The 13142-nt window shown below is 29.0% G+C and overlaps 1 long non-coding RNA gene across 1 annotated transcript in view; it reads right to left on the reverse strand.

Annotated features, from left to right (window-relative positions):
• The window catches only part of LOC126852066 (uncharacterized), a 77719-nt gene that overhangs the window by 19825 nt on the left and 44752 nt on the right, over window positions 1-13142 (reverse strand). The gene's annotated exons all lie outside the window — the stretch shown is intronic.

Here is a 13142-nt window from a genome sequence, read left to right on the forward strand (position 1 = left end):
TCTTTGACGTCAAATAGGAATTTAATTTTGTGGAAAAAAGGAGCAGAAATTTGCAAAACTTGGTAAGATAATATAATCATAATGTATTCTGCAATTTTGCGCCAATGTCGCTTGATTACAGTTTATGTAGATAATAAAAAAAAAGACGGAAAGTCATTTAACTTTGCATACGTCATCACGTTAATTTGCCCTGCGATAAAACGGTTAATCCCCTTTCTATCTCGAACAAAGAAAATTCTTTCACACACGCGAGTTTCTCGGTCGCGAATAATTCGCTTTTCTTCCCGGAACGCGTCTATTATCAACGTATCATGCACTCATAAACTACGTCATATCCGTATTATGCACCTGCAAGACTCGCGAATTTTTCGCAGCCAGCCGAATGATTGCGCAAGTAGGAAACGCCATGTTATCCTTGACGGCCGTTTATTACGCAGTATCCCTTTGTAACCTTTTTGCGACCCCGATGTGTCAAACGTAGTTTACTTTCCATAGCCGACTTGAAGAAAGAGAGACAAGAAAGGTGCACGCACGCCTTTATTAAAGAATGCCGCTACCTCGAATGGTGAAAGTAAACCCCGCCCGCGTCGAAACGAAATTGAAAAGCTTTTATCGAGACGCGTCGAGCCATGATGATCTCTTTTCGTACTTGACGTTCGCTTAATGACACATCATTGTGTGATATAAAAATAATTGTATATCTCTGAGAAACATAAAGAGAGATGTGTAGCTAGACCGCAAAAAAAAATCTTTTTTGTCGAGTTAAATTTTCTTCCACATGGTTTATGCTTATCAAATAATGTATATTTGTAGCACCTGTTCCACTGCTTTATGTGATTCCAGTTCTTATTAATTTACTTTTTGTAGAATTTTTTTTAGATTATTATTTTTTTTCTTAATCAGTGGAAATTGAAACATTTCCGAAGTTTATCAAAATTTCTTTACTAAGAATTGAATTTTATTAATTATTTAATTTCAAAAAAAAATAATCTTACATTTCATATAAGATTATTTTTAAAGTTCTAAAAAAGAAAGATGTTTGTTCTGCCAACGAACGGGAAGAATAATAATAATCATAAGAGACGTCCTAGACCTTGTACGAGGGTGAAAGTCGAGGTCATGTTTGACCGGATTTGGGTCCTCATCGGGAGTACATGGATGACCAAGTATCTGAGAATCGATAAACAAGTCGCAACCACTTTCTCGTAAAACAGGCATGGTTTAAAGAATTTAAGCGTTCATTGACCCGACATACATAATCCAATGGAATATCTCTTTTCTGAATATGCATTTATTTTTCTTATCTTACTTTAAATAAATAAATTCTTGAATGGAATAAAATAAAATTATGATTTTTAAGAAAACATTTTTTCAGCGATCTCAATTGCCGAAATATATAGAGATTAAAAACAAAATATAATATTCACAAATACGTGTTTGGAAATTAAATAATATAGCTAATAATTGATCCTGCACGCAACTGTTACAAGAAAGTGATAATCGTTTCTGAAAAGTTTCGAAAAGTATATATTAAGTTTGAGAAAAAAACGGAAACGGCTGACCACGTAGAAAGGTCTGGTTTGTCTTGATACACATACTCTCTTGATCTGGATCCGTCGGTTAGAATTGTGAAAACTGGATGGACCGGCTATAATCATTACACACTAACTTTCCAGTGAAGTGTCCAAGTGTGAAAATTTCAGTTGTCCGGGTCAAAGGATCCGGTTTCTGGTATTCTCAATATAAAATATATTCCAGTCTATACAGTTCTTTCTCTTTTTCTCTCTAATTGAGGGATAAACGCAAATTTTACTTAAATTATTGATTGGAGAAAATATAGCATGCTAATTCATAAAGCTTCGAAATAAAGATGCAATTAACCTACATTTGCTTTAATTTACATAAATGATAAAGAATAGATAAGAAAGTTAAAAAGAATCTAAAAAAGTAAATTAATAATTTTGTTACAAAAAATAATATAGTCGCATTTTTTATTTTTATTTTTTTAATATTCTTAATATTAATAATAATATTTTTAATAATTTTAATTTTTAATTAATATTTCTTTCTTTTATTCCTAATTCTCCCTTTTATTACTGATCATATATTCGAATATAGTTTCATCAAATAAAGTTTATTTCAAGTTTTAAACTCAAAATAATATAAAGTAAAAATGTTTATTGAACTTTAAAACAATCTGTCATCTTTAAGAAAAAGAACAAATAATAACTTATTATATTTGATCTTAAAACTTTGATTCAACTAACAGCATCGACTTATTATCTGTTATAAACGGAAGCGTAATATCTCTTAAAGTTTAAAAAATCATGGGAAAAAAGATCGTGAAATGTCCCATGACATTGAAACGAAGCTCCTGGACCAGTGCGGTCAGAGATCCAAATGTGAAAGTAAGATATTTCGTTACTCTCTCCTCACTTATTCATCGTCACGTACATGCATATTTTGTGCACACACGTGGCGGATTGTCTACATTAGCATAATGTGATCGAATCTACAATGTGTGGTCGAAAATTTCCCATGAAAACAATTAAAAGACTTTCTTTTTTGTGACCCTGATAAATATTGCGATTTGAGTTAAATACGTAAGAAAAGAATTGTAAAAAGAATATTCTATTTAGAGTACTAGAATATTATAAACACGCGCTACGCGCGCGCCATTTATTTTATGTGTACCAATGGCATATAATTGCTTACATATTAATTCTAGTTTTCCACTTTTTTAAAATAAATTAAATAAAAATTACACACCCACTTAATATTTAAACTATCAAATGTGTCGCTCAGTTATGACAAGCTTTTATTAATATAAAGTAATGTTCAGTGCATCGTCGAGATAACCAATTAGCATCGCGAAAAAGAGGTAACAATATTGCCAGTATTGATTTAATAAACTCCGTAATATATTAATTGATAATTTAATAATTGATTTATAATTTAAAATACATGTATAATTTAATATTCCGTTTGTATATACGTCATAGTACGAAAAATATTTCGGCAACGAATAATCAAAACATAACATAGTATACGGCCTTGACGATGTAAACATTAGCGCGCTAGTGTTATGGCTTACGGCTTTATTATTCTCACGGCGACACTCGAACAGTAAGGAACGCGAAACGCTCCACAAAATTTCTCTACTTAACGCGATCGCGACAAGTATCGGGAAATAATTTAATATCATAAATAATTAATTATCTTTCGTACAATTTAAATTTTGAATAATACGTAATTATATCATAATGGATAAATTCCGAAGCGCGTATTTTGCGTGACGTTTTAATCAAGAATCGAAATGATTAGAATTAAAATTGTAAATTATTGTTTTATCGCAATCTTTCTCTCTCTTTCTCTCTTTATAAACAATAATTTATTTTTTTAAAAATACTTGATTTTTAATTATACTTCATATTTTATCATTTATATTTTATTATTCGATTTTTGATAATTTAAATATGATTCGGCTTGAGAACGCGTAATAAAATAATCAAATAACCGCAGGTTCGAATAATGATTAATATAATAATAAGCTCCATGATGTATTAATCGTTTATTAAATAATCTATAATTTAAAATACTTGTATTATTTAATATTCGACACCGTATATACGTCACAGTACGCAACATATTTTCGGCCGCGAAACAATAACATTGTATTCGGCCTTGGCGATGTAAACATTAGCGCGCTACTGTTAATGTCTTACGACTTATTATCATTCGTTCAGCAACACTCGAGCAATAAAGTCGTATTTGTCGAAGTACGATTTTCGTGTAAAATGGGGTTCGATCATGCCGAAAGTGCGGGAGTGTCGTTCAAAGTATCGCGCGTACAAGTGCGGTAGTATCTTTTAATAAAAATGCGGGAGTGCCGTATAAAGTATCGCGCATGTGAATCAACCTGAGAGGAGGAGGAGGAGGCCTAGGAGAGGCATCTTGCACCGGCGGAGCAACCCAAGGGTGAGTATTATTATTTTTATATTAATTATTATAAATCCCGCACACGCATTAACTCGATTCGATCATTATTTGAATAGTTTAAACAAGAGAGACTCATATCATAAAAGTTTTTATTTAAAAAAATAGTTTTCTTTTTTAAAATTTATAAAATTATTTCATATTTATACCTTTTTATTATTATACGCATCGGATATCAAATTCGATGCGCACAATAATAATTTTTTGAAATGTTAATAATTATTTTAAACGTTGCTATAATTTGGATTTTATATTTGTGTGTTACAGACAACGTAGCCTCAAGACCAAATCTCCGCTGTTGCGCATCAGTGCCGGTGAGTGATAAATTTTATTTTATTTTGAGGTGACGGAGATATTGTAGATGCAAATGTAGATTGTAGATTGTAAATAAATCCGTTGCCTCAAAATGGATGGGCTAGAATAAACGCAATCAAATAACTTTTAATAGACTTTTTAAATATATATTAAAACACATTAGAAATATAATTTAAAATATAAATTAAAACAAAAAATTGAAGAAAATATAAAATATTTTTTTCAATAGAAATTTTATTTAATTTATTTAATATAGAAGACTAACTTTATTTCTTATATAAAATATTGATAATTTTTTAATTGTGATGTTGCGCCAATTTTGTCATAATTTTTTATAGCCCATCCATCTTTCTTATCATAGCAATGAAAGCTTAGACAGTTTGTCACGCATCGTTTTAATATAATTTTACTTTAGTCAATCTAATGCCAACTTATCAATCAAATTTAATCATTGTTTGAAGTAAAAATATTTAATCTTATAATAATATTTATAATAATATGTAAATGTAATTTATATTAAAATAAATTAATAATACATTTATGTGTCATATAATTTGAATAATTTGACTGAAAGTCAAATTATCAATCAAATTTAATAATTGATTGCGAAGTAATAATATTTAATCGTAATAAAATAAAATTAAATAAAATTATAAAAATATATAAAATAAAATTAATAAATAATATAGGATAATATAATATAATATAATAATATAATAATATTTACATAATATAGGATATGCTACGCGTATCCTATATTAAATTTAATTAATAATTTGACTTTCAGTCAAATTATTCAAATTATGTGACACATAAATGTTTTATTCATTTTATTTTAATATAAATTATCTATATAAATCCTATATTATTTATTAATTTTATTTTATATATTTTTATAATTTTATTTAATTTTATTTCATTACGATTAAATATTATTACTTTGCAATCAACTATTAAATTTGATTGATAATTTGACTTTCATTCAAATTATTTATATATCAAATTTTGCAATTTATTAAAAAGATGCATGACAAACTGTCATGTCATAAATGAGCATAAAATTATGCTCGTGTAAAATTATACCCGGCGACAATAATTAGCCGGCAACGGAAGGAATTTTTTTCCTTCATTGATCTCTGATAGGGGGGGTCGAAGCTACATCTCTGGCTAGACGTAGCCAGAATTAATATGGCCAGGATCAACGATAGGTAAGTCCAACTGGCCCAACGGAAGTAGCCTACGGTGCATTATATTAGGGCATTCTATTAGGGCACGCGAGTAAGACACGCGAGTAGGGCATGCGGTTAGGGCACGCATCTATTATAAAATACATATAACTATTATAAAATTAGTTATATGTAATATAATAATATGTATAACTAATATGTATTATCTGTTTTTTCAAAATCAATTAAATCAAAATTATATATATATATATATATATATATATATATATATATATATATATATTATTATATATAATATTTGTATTATATATAATATTATAATTATATATATATATATATAATATTTGTCAAATACGCAGCCATGACAGATTTTTATTAATATGAAGTAATGTACAGCGTAATATTGAAATAACCAATCAACATTGAGGAAAAGAAGCAACAATACTTGCGAGTATCAATTTAACATGTCTTTTTTAAGTGGATCATTTTTCATCATCAAAAATATAACAACGCGTTAATTATTCTCCCATTTTAAAAACATTGTTGCTCTGATGAGATTTATACATTCCGAAGCAGTTCTAATTTTATTGCAGATTCTTGGGTCCGATAACTTTAAATACGTAAAATGTAGTTGGCGATTGCCGAAGCGAATTGGAAGAAGGTGAAATAAATCGTGTGCGAGTCACATTAGAGTCACTAAGAGTTTTCCACAGGGAAATGATAGCTACTATCTTATAGCTGCACTTCCTTTTTGATGATGTAATGCAGAGTAGTTTTTCTTTGTATGTAGCAGTTGATGTTACGACCACGCAACATTCGTGCTATATAATCTCTGCGATATTACATTTAATATTCGTGACCGACGAGAAGCATCATATGTTGACCGAAGCGAATCGACATTTCACGGAACGCTTGTTTTCCCATTCTCGTAATGCTTGGATAACGTTATTCACGGGACAATACAATACGCAATTCTATAAAATCTATTTATATTCAAATAGAGTATCTGATAAATAATAATTATTTTGTTATTTATATTGCGTTATATACAGTATTTTTTTTGTATGTGATTTACATTATGTATTATATATTTTCTTTCTTTTTTCCTCTCTACATATTTATTTTATTTTTTTCTAGCACTTAAAATTTTTTATAGCCAAAATTAAAGAAATTAATAATAATAAATATTAATAATAATAAAAATTAATAATAATAAATATAATCACGTTGCGTATTGTCAAAAAATTAAAATGCGATGAAAATTTCTACGTTGAAGTAAAAGTGTGCCCTGCTTTCGTTAAATGACCCTGATCACGCAGTTGTTGTATATGATAATTAATCTTTAAATTATAGTATTATGTAAATTAAGTACTTAGTAGTAAAAAGTAGTCTTCTGTATAAAACCATTATTTTAAATCGTAAAAAAATATGAATGACCAGTAGACCACAGAAGTGAACTAATTTAAATAAAAGTTTTTAGTTTCTATTAGTATTGCCAAATTTTAATTTTACTACTACAAGGTAAACTCGCAATGAATATTTCAGAAAGAGAAAGAGAGAGAGAGAGAGAGAGAGAGAGAGAGAGAGAACGCACAGAAATAGAAATTTTATGTATTTTTGTTTTTTTAATAAAAAATTAATTAAAAAATTATCACTTCATTTAATTTTAAAAATGAATATGTCTATTACTAATTTTCTCATAAAAATATCTAATTTACTGAATATCTTACGTGACAAGCAAGAGAAAGTTCCAATTAGAGATGAGATAAAATCGATACCATTGATCCGTGAGAAAATCCAAAGAAGGAAAAGGTAAATTCCCGATTGATTCTGATGAAAGGTCATACATGCAATAATGGATTCGTCGGTTCCGCATGTAATCGATTGCGGCTGCACCCTTTTCAATAAAAAAATTAAGGCGCTGATATATTATATCAGATTCAATCGCGATAGGCATTGTCCGCGAATTCGTACGCGCATTTGAAAATAGGCTGCGAACAGCGAATTTAAACTCGACCTAGAAAACATCTAATTTATATACCTTGCGACATGAGTTACGTGAGTAAGAAGTTATTATCGTAAGCACATCTAATCCTATGTGAATCGGTTATAGTGTCGTATTGAAATTCTGCGAAAAAGAAACGCGAGAGTTTGGATGAAAAATAAAATATGTATAAGGTTTTTATTATTATTTTATTTTTGATATATAATTTTGATAATTTTGATAACTTTGATAACAAAATTTATTTTAATTGAAAAAATTTATTCAAAATCTAATTTAAAAAGATCTATTATTCTTTCAAAGAAAAAGATATCTGAAAATATAATCGAAAGGCTTAAGGAAGATTAACAGTGGCTCCTTGATAATGGCATTATTGATATTCCCTGCACGTCAGTTACATGCGGTTACTCGTATTACCGTAACGTGTCTGAAAGTGATTTCATAATTCACAATAGCAAACCAAGTCACATTTAGAATTCTGTCTGCGATCGAGCGATTTGGCAATCCCTTAAAAAAACTTTTATTTCTTCTCACGAATGTCCTCGCTGTCGCGCACTATTAACTAAACAGGGGAAAGCTGTCCTCCTCCGCAAATTCAATCATCACGGAGTTAATTTCTTCGTCTATTCAGAGAGACTGATTGTTATGGAAGAGAATACGGTATACAGAAATGACTTGTTCCGCGTCGCGATGCTTTCTATGCAACAATTCTACCTGTTTAGAGATTACTACGTTTCTAATTCGCCTTACGTCGGCAAATGAAAATTGGTGTGCGATGTGATTGTGTCAGCCAGTTATGCAAGATTTGCATTAAATCTGCATCACATAACGAGAAGATTGAATATCGCTTGCTATTTTCGTGAGATTTCTATGAAACTTTCGCACTGTTAATATAACGAGACTATATTTAATGCAAGTGAGATATTTTAATTTAATATTTGTCGTTTGTTCCGAATCAGTAGTGTTTAGAATAATTTTTATACAATATTACAAATGTACAATTTAATAATGTTATGACATAATATGCTTCTATACAATATTTTTTGTGTTAAATATTATAAAAAGAAAAATGATTCAGTGTATGTATGCGAGTATATAAATCAAGCGGTATTCCTTATATATATTATATAAAAATTCGATCAAATATATTGAAGATATATTTAAAAAATAAAATTAAAGAGAATGGTTTTCTTTTTAAAGAGAATTTTAAGAATTAAAGAGAAATTCTCTCTTTTTGATGCATTCAAAATTATCTGTACAATTAGTTTTAATGATTAATTAGATGATATCCCGATATCAACACTCCTTAAATTATTAAATATTAATATCAAATTATTTTTAAATTTTGTAGCACAATTTACGTATAATAGTCGAATTTTACAAAGATTAAAAAAATGTGATTCATATTTTAGGCATTTGTCAAGAAAAAGTTTAGTTCAAATCTAAAAAATTCGTAAATATTTATTCGAGGAATCCTTAAATAACTCGTCGTGCTTCAAAAGTCACAGTGGAAAATAGTCACCATGCTCGAACAAGGTTCACCCTGACCTACTTCCGGTCAAGTTCATTGCTCATCCGCCATAGGAGTTGTTGCACTCACCTTCCTCCCGTCTCATGCTTTTAAACGCTCCTCTCGTGAGACTCTCTTTTGATCTCACGCTTTCAATGTAGTATGAATATTTCGTCAGAAAGATAATAATTATAAACAACATTAATAATATTTAAACTTTATGCAAATATATATATATATATATATATATATATATATATATATATATGTATGATAAATGTTATATAGGAAGTTAATATCTTGGAAGACTATATTTATTATGTATGTATATATATTTATATTATTATTAATAATATAAATTGTTTATAAATATGAATAATAATATAAATTTATATTATCATTTAGAATAAGAATTAATTCTATTAATTCCATTTTGCAAAAAGATAATAAAAAAGTAATAAAGTTAAATTTTATACAAGAAATTTTTCTATAGGAGAAATATAAATTGTTTATAGTATCGAAACTGATAAAATAGATATTGATAATTCATTGTCAGATCGAGACTAACTCATAAGTTGAAAATAAGGAAAAATATCGGTACCATTGATATATCATATATTGATATATCATACCGATATTTTTCCTTATTTCCAACTTTCGCATATTATTATTACATCCTGCAGAATAAGTAAGCGGCTGCTATAATAATTACTATTATAAAAATTCAGAAATAATGTAATTTGTAATTGAAATTTCAGACCATCTGCCGACTCTTCATTTTGCAACCGATTAAATTGTTGAGAGTAGTGTATGAATGCGATTGCATCTTGCCTAGAATTAAAATGGAAAGAACCTTTGCCCCTTTGGTTGCTCATTTAACAGAGAAACGAGTTCTTATTGTTAAAATAGTACGAATATTATGACATCGTTGCGTTGATTAATCAACTCACAATGCTGCGCCGTCAAATCAAGCAAATTAATAAAGAGAAAGAGAGAAAAAAGAGAGAGAGAGAGAGAAGTAAAAAAAGAAAAAAATTACAATTAATTTTACTCGACCTATATCGATTAATCGCACCGCTTGTCATTTATCGTATTATATTTCTAGTTGCAGATTAAAGATTATTAAATTAATCATTAAATCGATTTGTGGCGACCGGAAAAACGCTCACTTCTCCGTCCGCGTAATTCTTTTGCAAGAAGCAAATGGAATGAAATCATTGTAAATTGAGTCGCCACAATATCCGTCGTTGCGACCACGAGGCAAGGGGGAAAGGACGTTTGCGACAGTGGAAAATCGGTGATACGGCGGCGGTGGATTATTAAGATAATTGCATAGGAGAAGCAGGAGATGAGGGGGCCGGCCATGAGATAGGAATGCATTTTGCTTTACAGGCGGACCGCTTTCACCTGCAGCGATTCTGAAGGCACGAGACCGCGGTATAAACTCTTATTGTTTCTGCTATCAATTAGCGTTGCTCGTGATGACAATCTCGTTTTTCTAGGACTCCCCTGTACGTCTTTGAACCAACTTTGGCCGAATGAAACTTTGATCGATTATACAAACAATCCCGGCTCGAAGAAAGACCGATAATTTATTACTACCGAGAGATATATTTTTGTAAGATACTTTACAACGAATTTTTTCAAAGATGATTCTAACCGATTATTTACACGATATTGCCAATTATTTTCTTAAAAAATAGACAGACAAGAGAAACTTTTTGTAAAAGTGTTTGCTCTTAGAAATTACCGTGAAAATTTTTACGGTAATTTTCTTTAGTAATATACATATTTTTACAGGTTTATTCCCTGCGGCATTTCACAAAGATTCTAATCATCCAGCATTTTACGAGGTGATTAGAAGTCTTCGTAAAAGACTGTCTTTCGCAAAAAGTCTACGACAAATGCACGCGGAAAATCTCACATAAGCTAGGACTAACTTATATAAATCGTTACAGTGAAAGGAAAGGTGAAGGTCTAAGTGAGTAAAAATAGATATATAGAGTGTCCGCAAAAAGGGGATATTTTCTTTTTTCATAAATTTGTTTAAATAAATTTTGTATAAAAGTGGTGTAATATTTTTTTTTTTGAGGTTGTTATGCATAACTAAAATCATGCAAAATTGAAATTTATTATATAAATGCTATTTATAATTTTATTACTCGAGCCAAAATGTTGTTCTTATTTTTAATCTCTATTTTTTCATGTTTATGAATTCTGGAAGATATTATTTTATTATTAATTTTATCTACATAAAAGTGATTGATGCATAACGACGGAGTTAATTTTTATTAGATTAGGTTGATTTGTAACATCCAAATGTAAGATCTAAATTATAGCAATATTCAAAATAAATAATTATCAAAAGTTTATTAATTTACGCATTAAATTTTATATTCAATGTAAATCAATTTTATATTCAATATAATAATAAACAGATAATTAATGAAATAATTATATAATAAAATAAAAAAAAATTATTTTTCTTAAATATAAGCTTTTACAGAATCCTATATATATAAAATTTTTTTCCTAGAGTTCTTGTTTTACTTATTCAAATAAACGGGAATAAGTACGCGCGTACGGAATTCAGAAAAAATAATATCCATATAATAAATTACGATGCCTCTAGATTTCCTTCTCTTTTCGTACTGTCAAATCAACTTCCTCTAAAGTTCATTGTACTTCTGCACTGCATTCACTTACAAAAAGATGACCGTTAATGAGACTCGCGTTCGAGTCGCCCGTCATATAAAAAGCTGGCATATAAAAACAAACAGAAGCCGCATGGCACTCTTGAATAAAAATCGTATATTTTTTTATACTCATTAAAATTATTACCCCGCTCCATTAGATCTTAGTTATTATTCTAAAAAATATTATAATAGTAATATTTAATATAATATTTGTCTGTCCGCTCTCGATTTCTCTCTTTTTCTCATTCTTGTTCTTTCTCTACTCGCTAATCAACTTCCGATTATTATGCTTAGCCTGTCCACTATAATTATTTTCTAGTAATAACGAATATATAATAAAACTAATATATTGGCTAAATAAATTTTACTTTCACAACTTTTTCATTCTTTGCAGATATGAATACTTTCTATAGTAAGGAGAAATCATATGTTTTTTCAATTAGTACAAATTCGTGTTCATGTTTCAAGGTTACTCACAACGTTCGCTTATGCAAATCGATTAACGACCACTTTACGAGACAACGGCACAATGTAAAGAGTACTTTGAGTGCTCTTGTTTGATCAGAAGTTTACATATATCGACAGAACAAGCTGGTTTTCTCTTACTTTCCCTTGTAACATCTATTTGTTTATTTTATTGTACTTATAACAATTAATGGAGCAAATTCTAGTCAGTAAGAAAAGCCAAACGTTTTTATGCTAAATCAAGAAATGTGAAAGGTACCTGTATAGTGTGCTGAAATTTCAGATAATTGATAATTATAATGAGTTTAAAAATATGATTCAAAATTTAATTAAAATAACATTTCTCTTCTAAAAAATAAAAAATTGTCAGAACTTATCAAAATTTGTTATAAAATATATTATACAGCATACGCCTAATGTGAAAATCGACTTGCTACATCACTTTAATTTATCGGCTACTGTATTTTTGAGCCTTCTATACAGGACAATATGAAATGTGTCCGGCGTTGGGGGGCCGTGCGAATGTTGAAGGCATGCAATCATCAGCGCCCCGTATATCCGGGCATTCAATTTGACAATTCACCTCGTCCTTCTACCTCTCGTCCTTATTTCACGCCACTTAAAAGGACATTGAATGGATATATTTCCAAAGAGTGTTATGCCTTTATGACTTTTACGTAAAATTGTACGAAAATATCTTTGTGTCAAAATTCCATTTAATTATAAATTTTATATTTAATTATAAATTCTTGTATATTTAATTATATTTAATTATAAATTTTTAATATGTTGTGACTTTGAAATTTCTGATATTGCAGTCTGACAATGAGATTTGTCAAATTATCAAATTCAAATTTACAAACTTGAAAGTTAAGAATTATTAAAGTATTAGAATCTTAGATTTTTAAAACTTGGATTTTTAAAATCTGGATCTGTATTTTTAAACCTTGCGAAATTTCTTTATAAAACCA

Source organism: Cataglyphis hispanica, chromosome 9 (genome assembly GCF_021464435.1).
Source record: "Cataglyphis hispanica isolate Lineage 1 chromosome 9, ULB_Chis1_1.0, whole genome shotgun sequence".
Classification (NCBI taxonomy): domain Eukaryota; kingdom Metazoa; phylum Arthropoda; class Insecta; order Hymenoptera; family Formicidae; genus Cataglyphis; species Cataglyphis hispanica.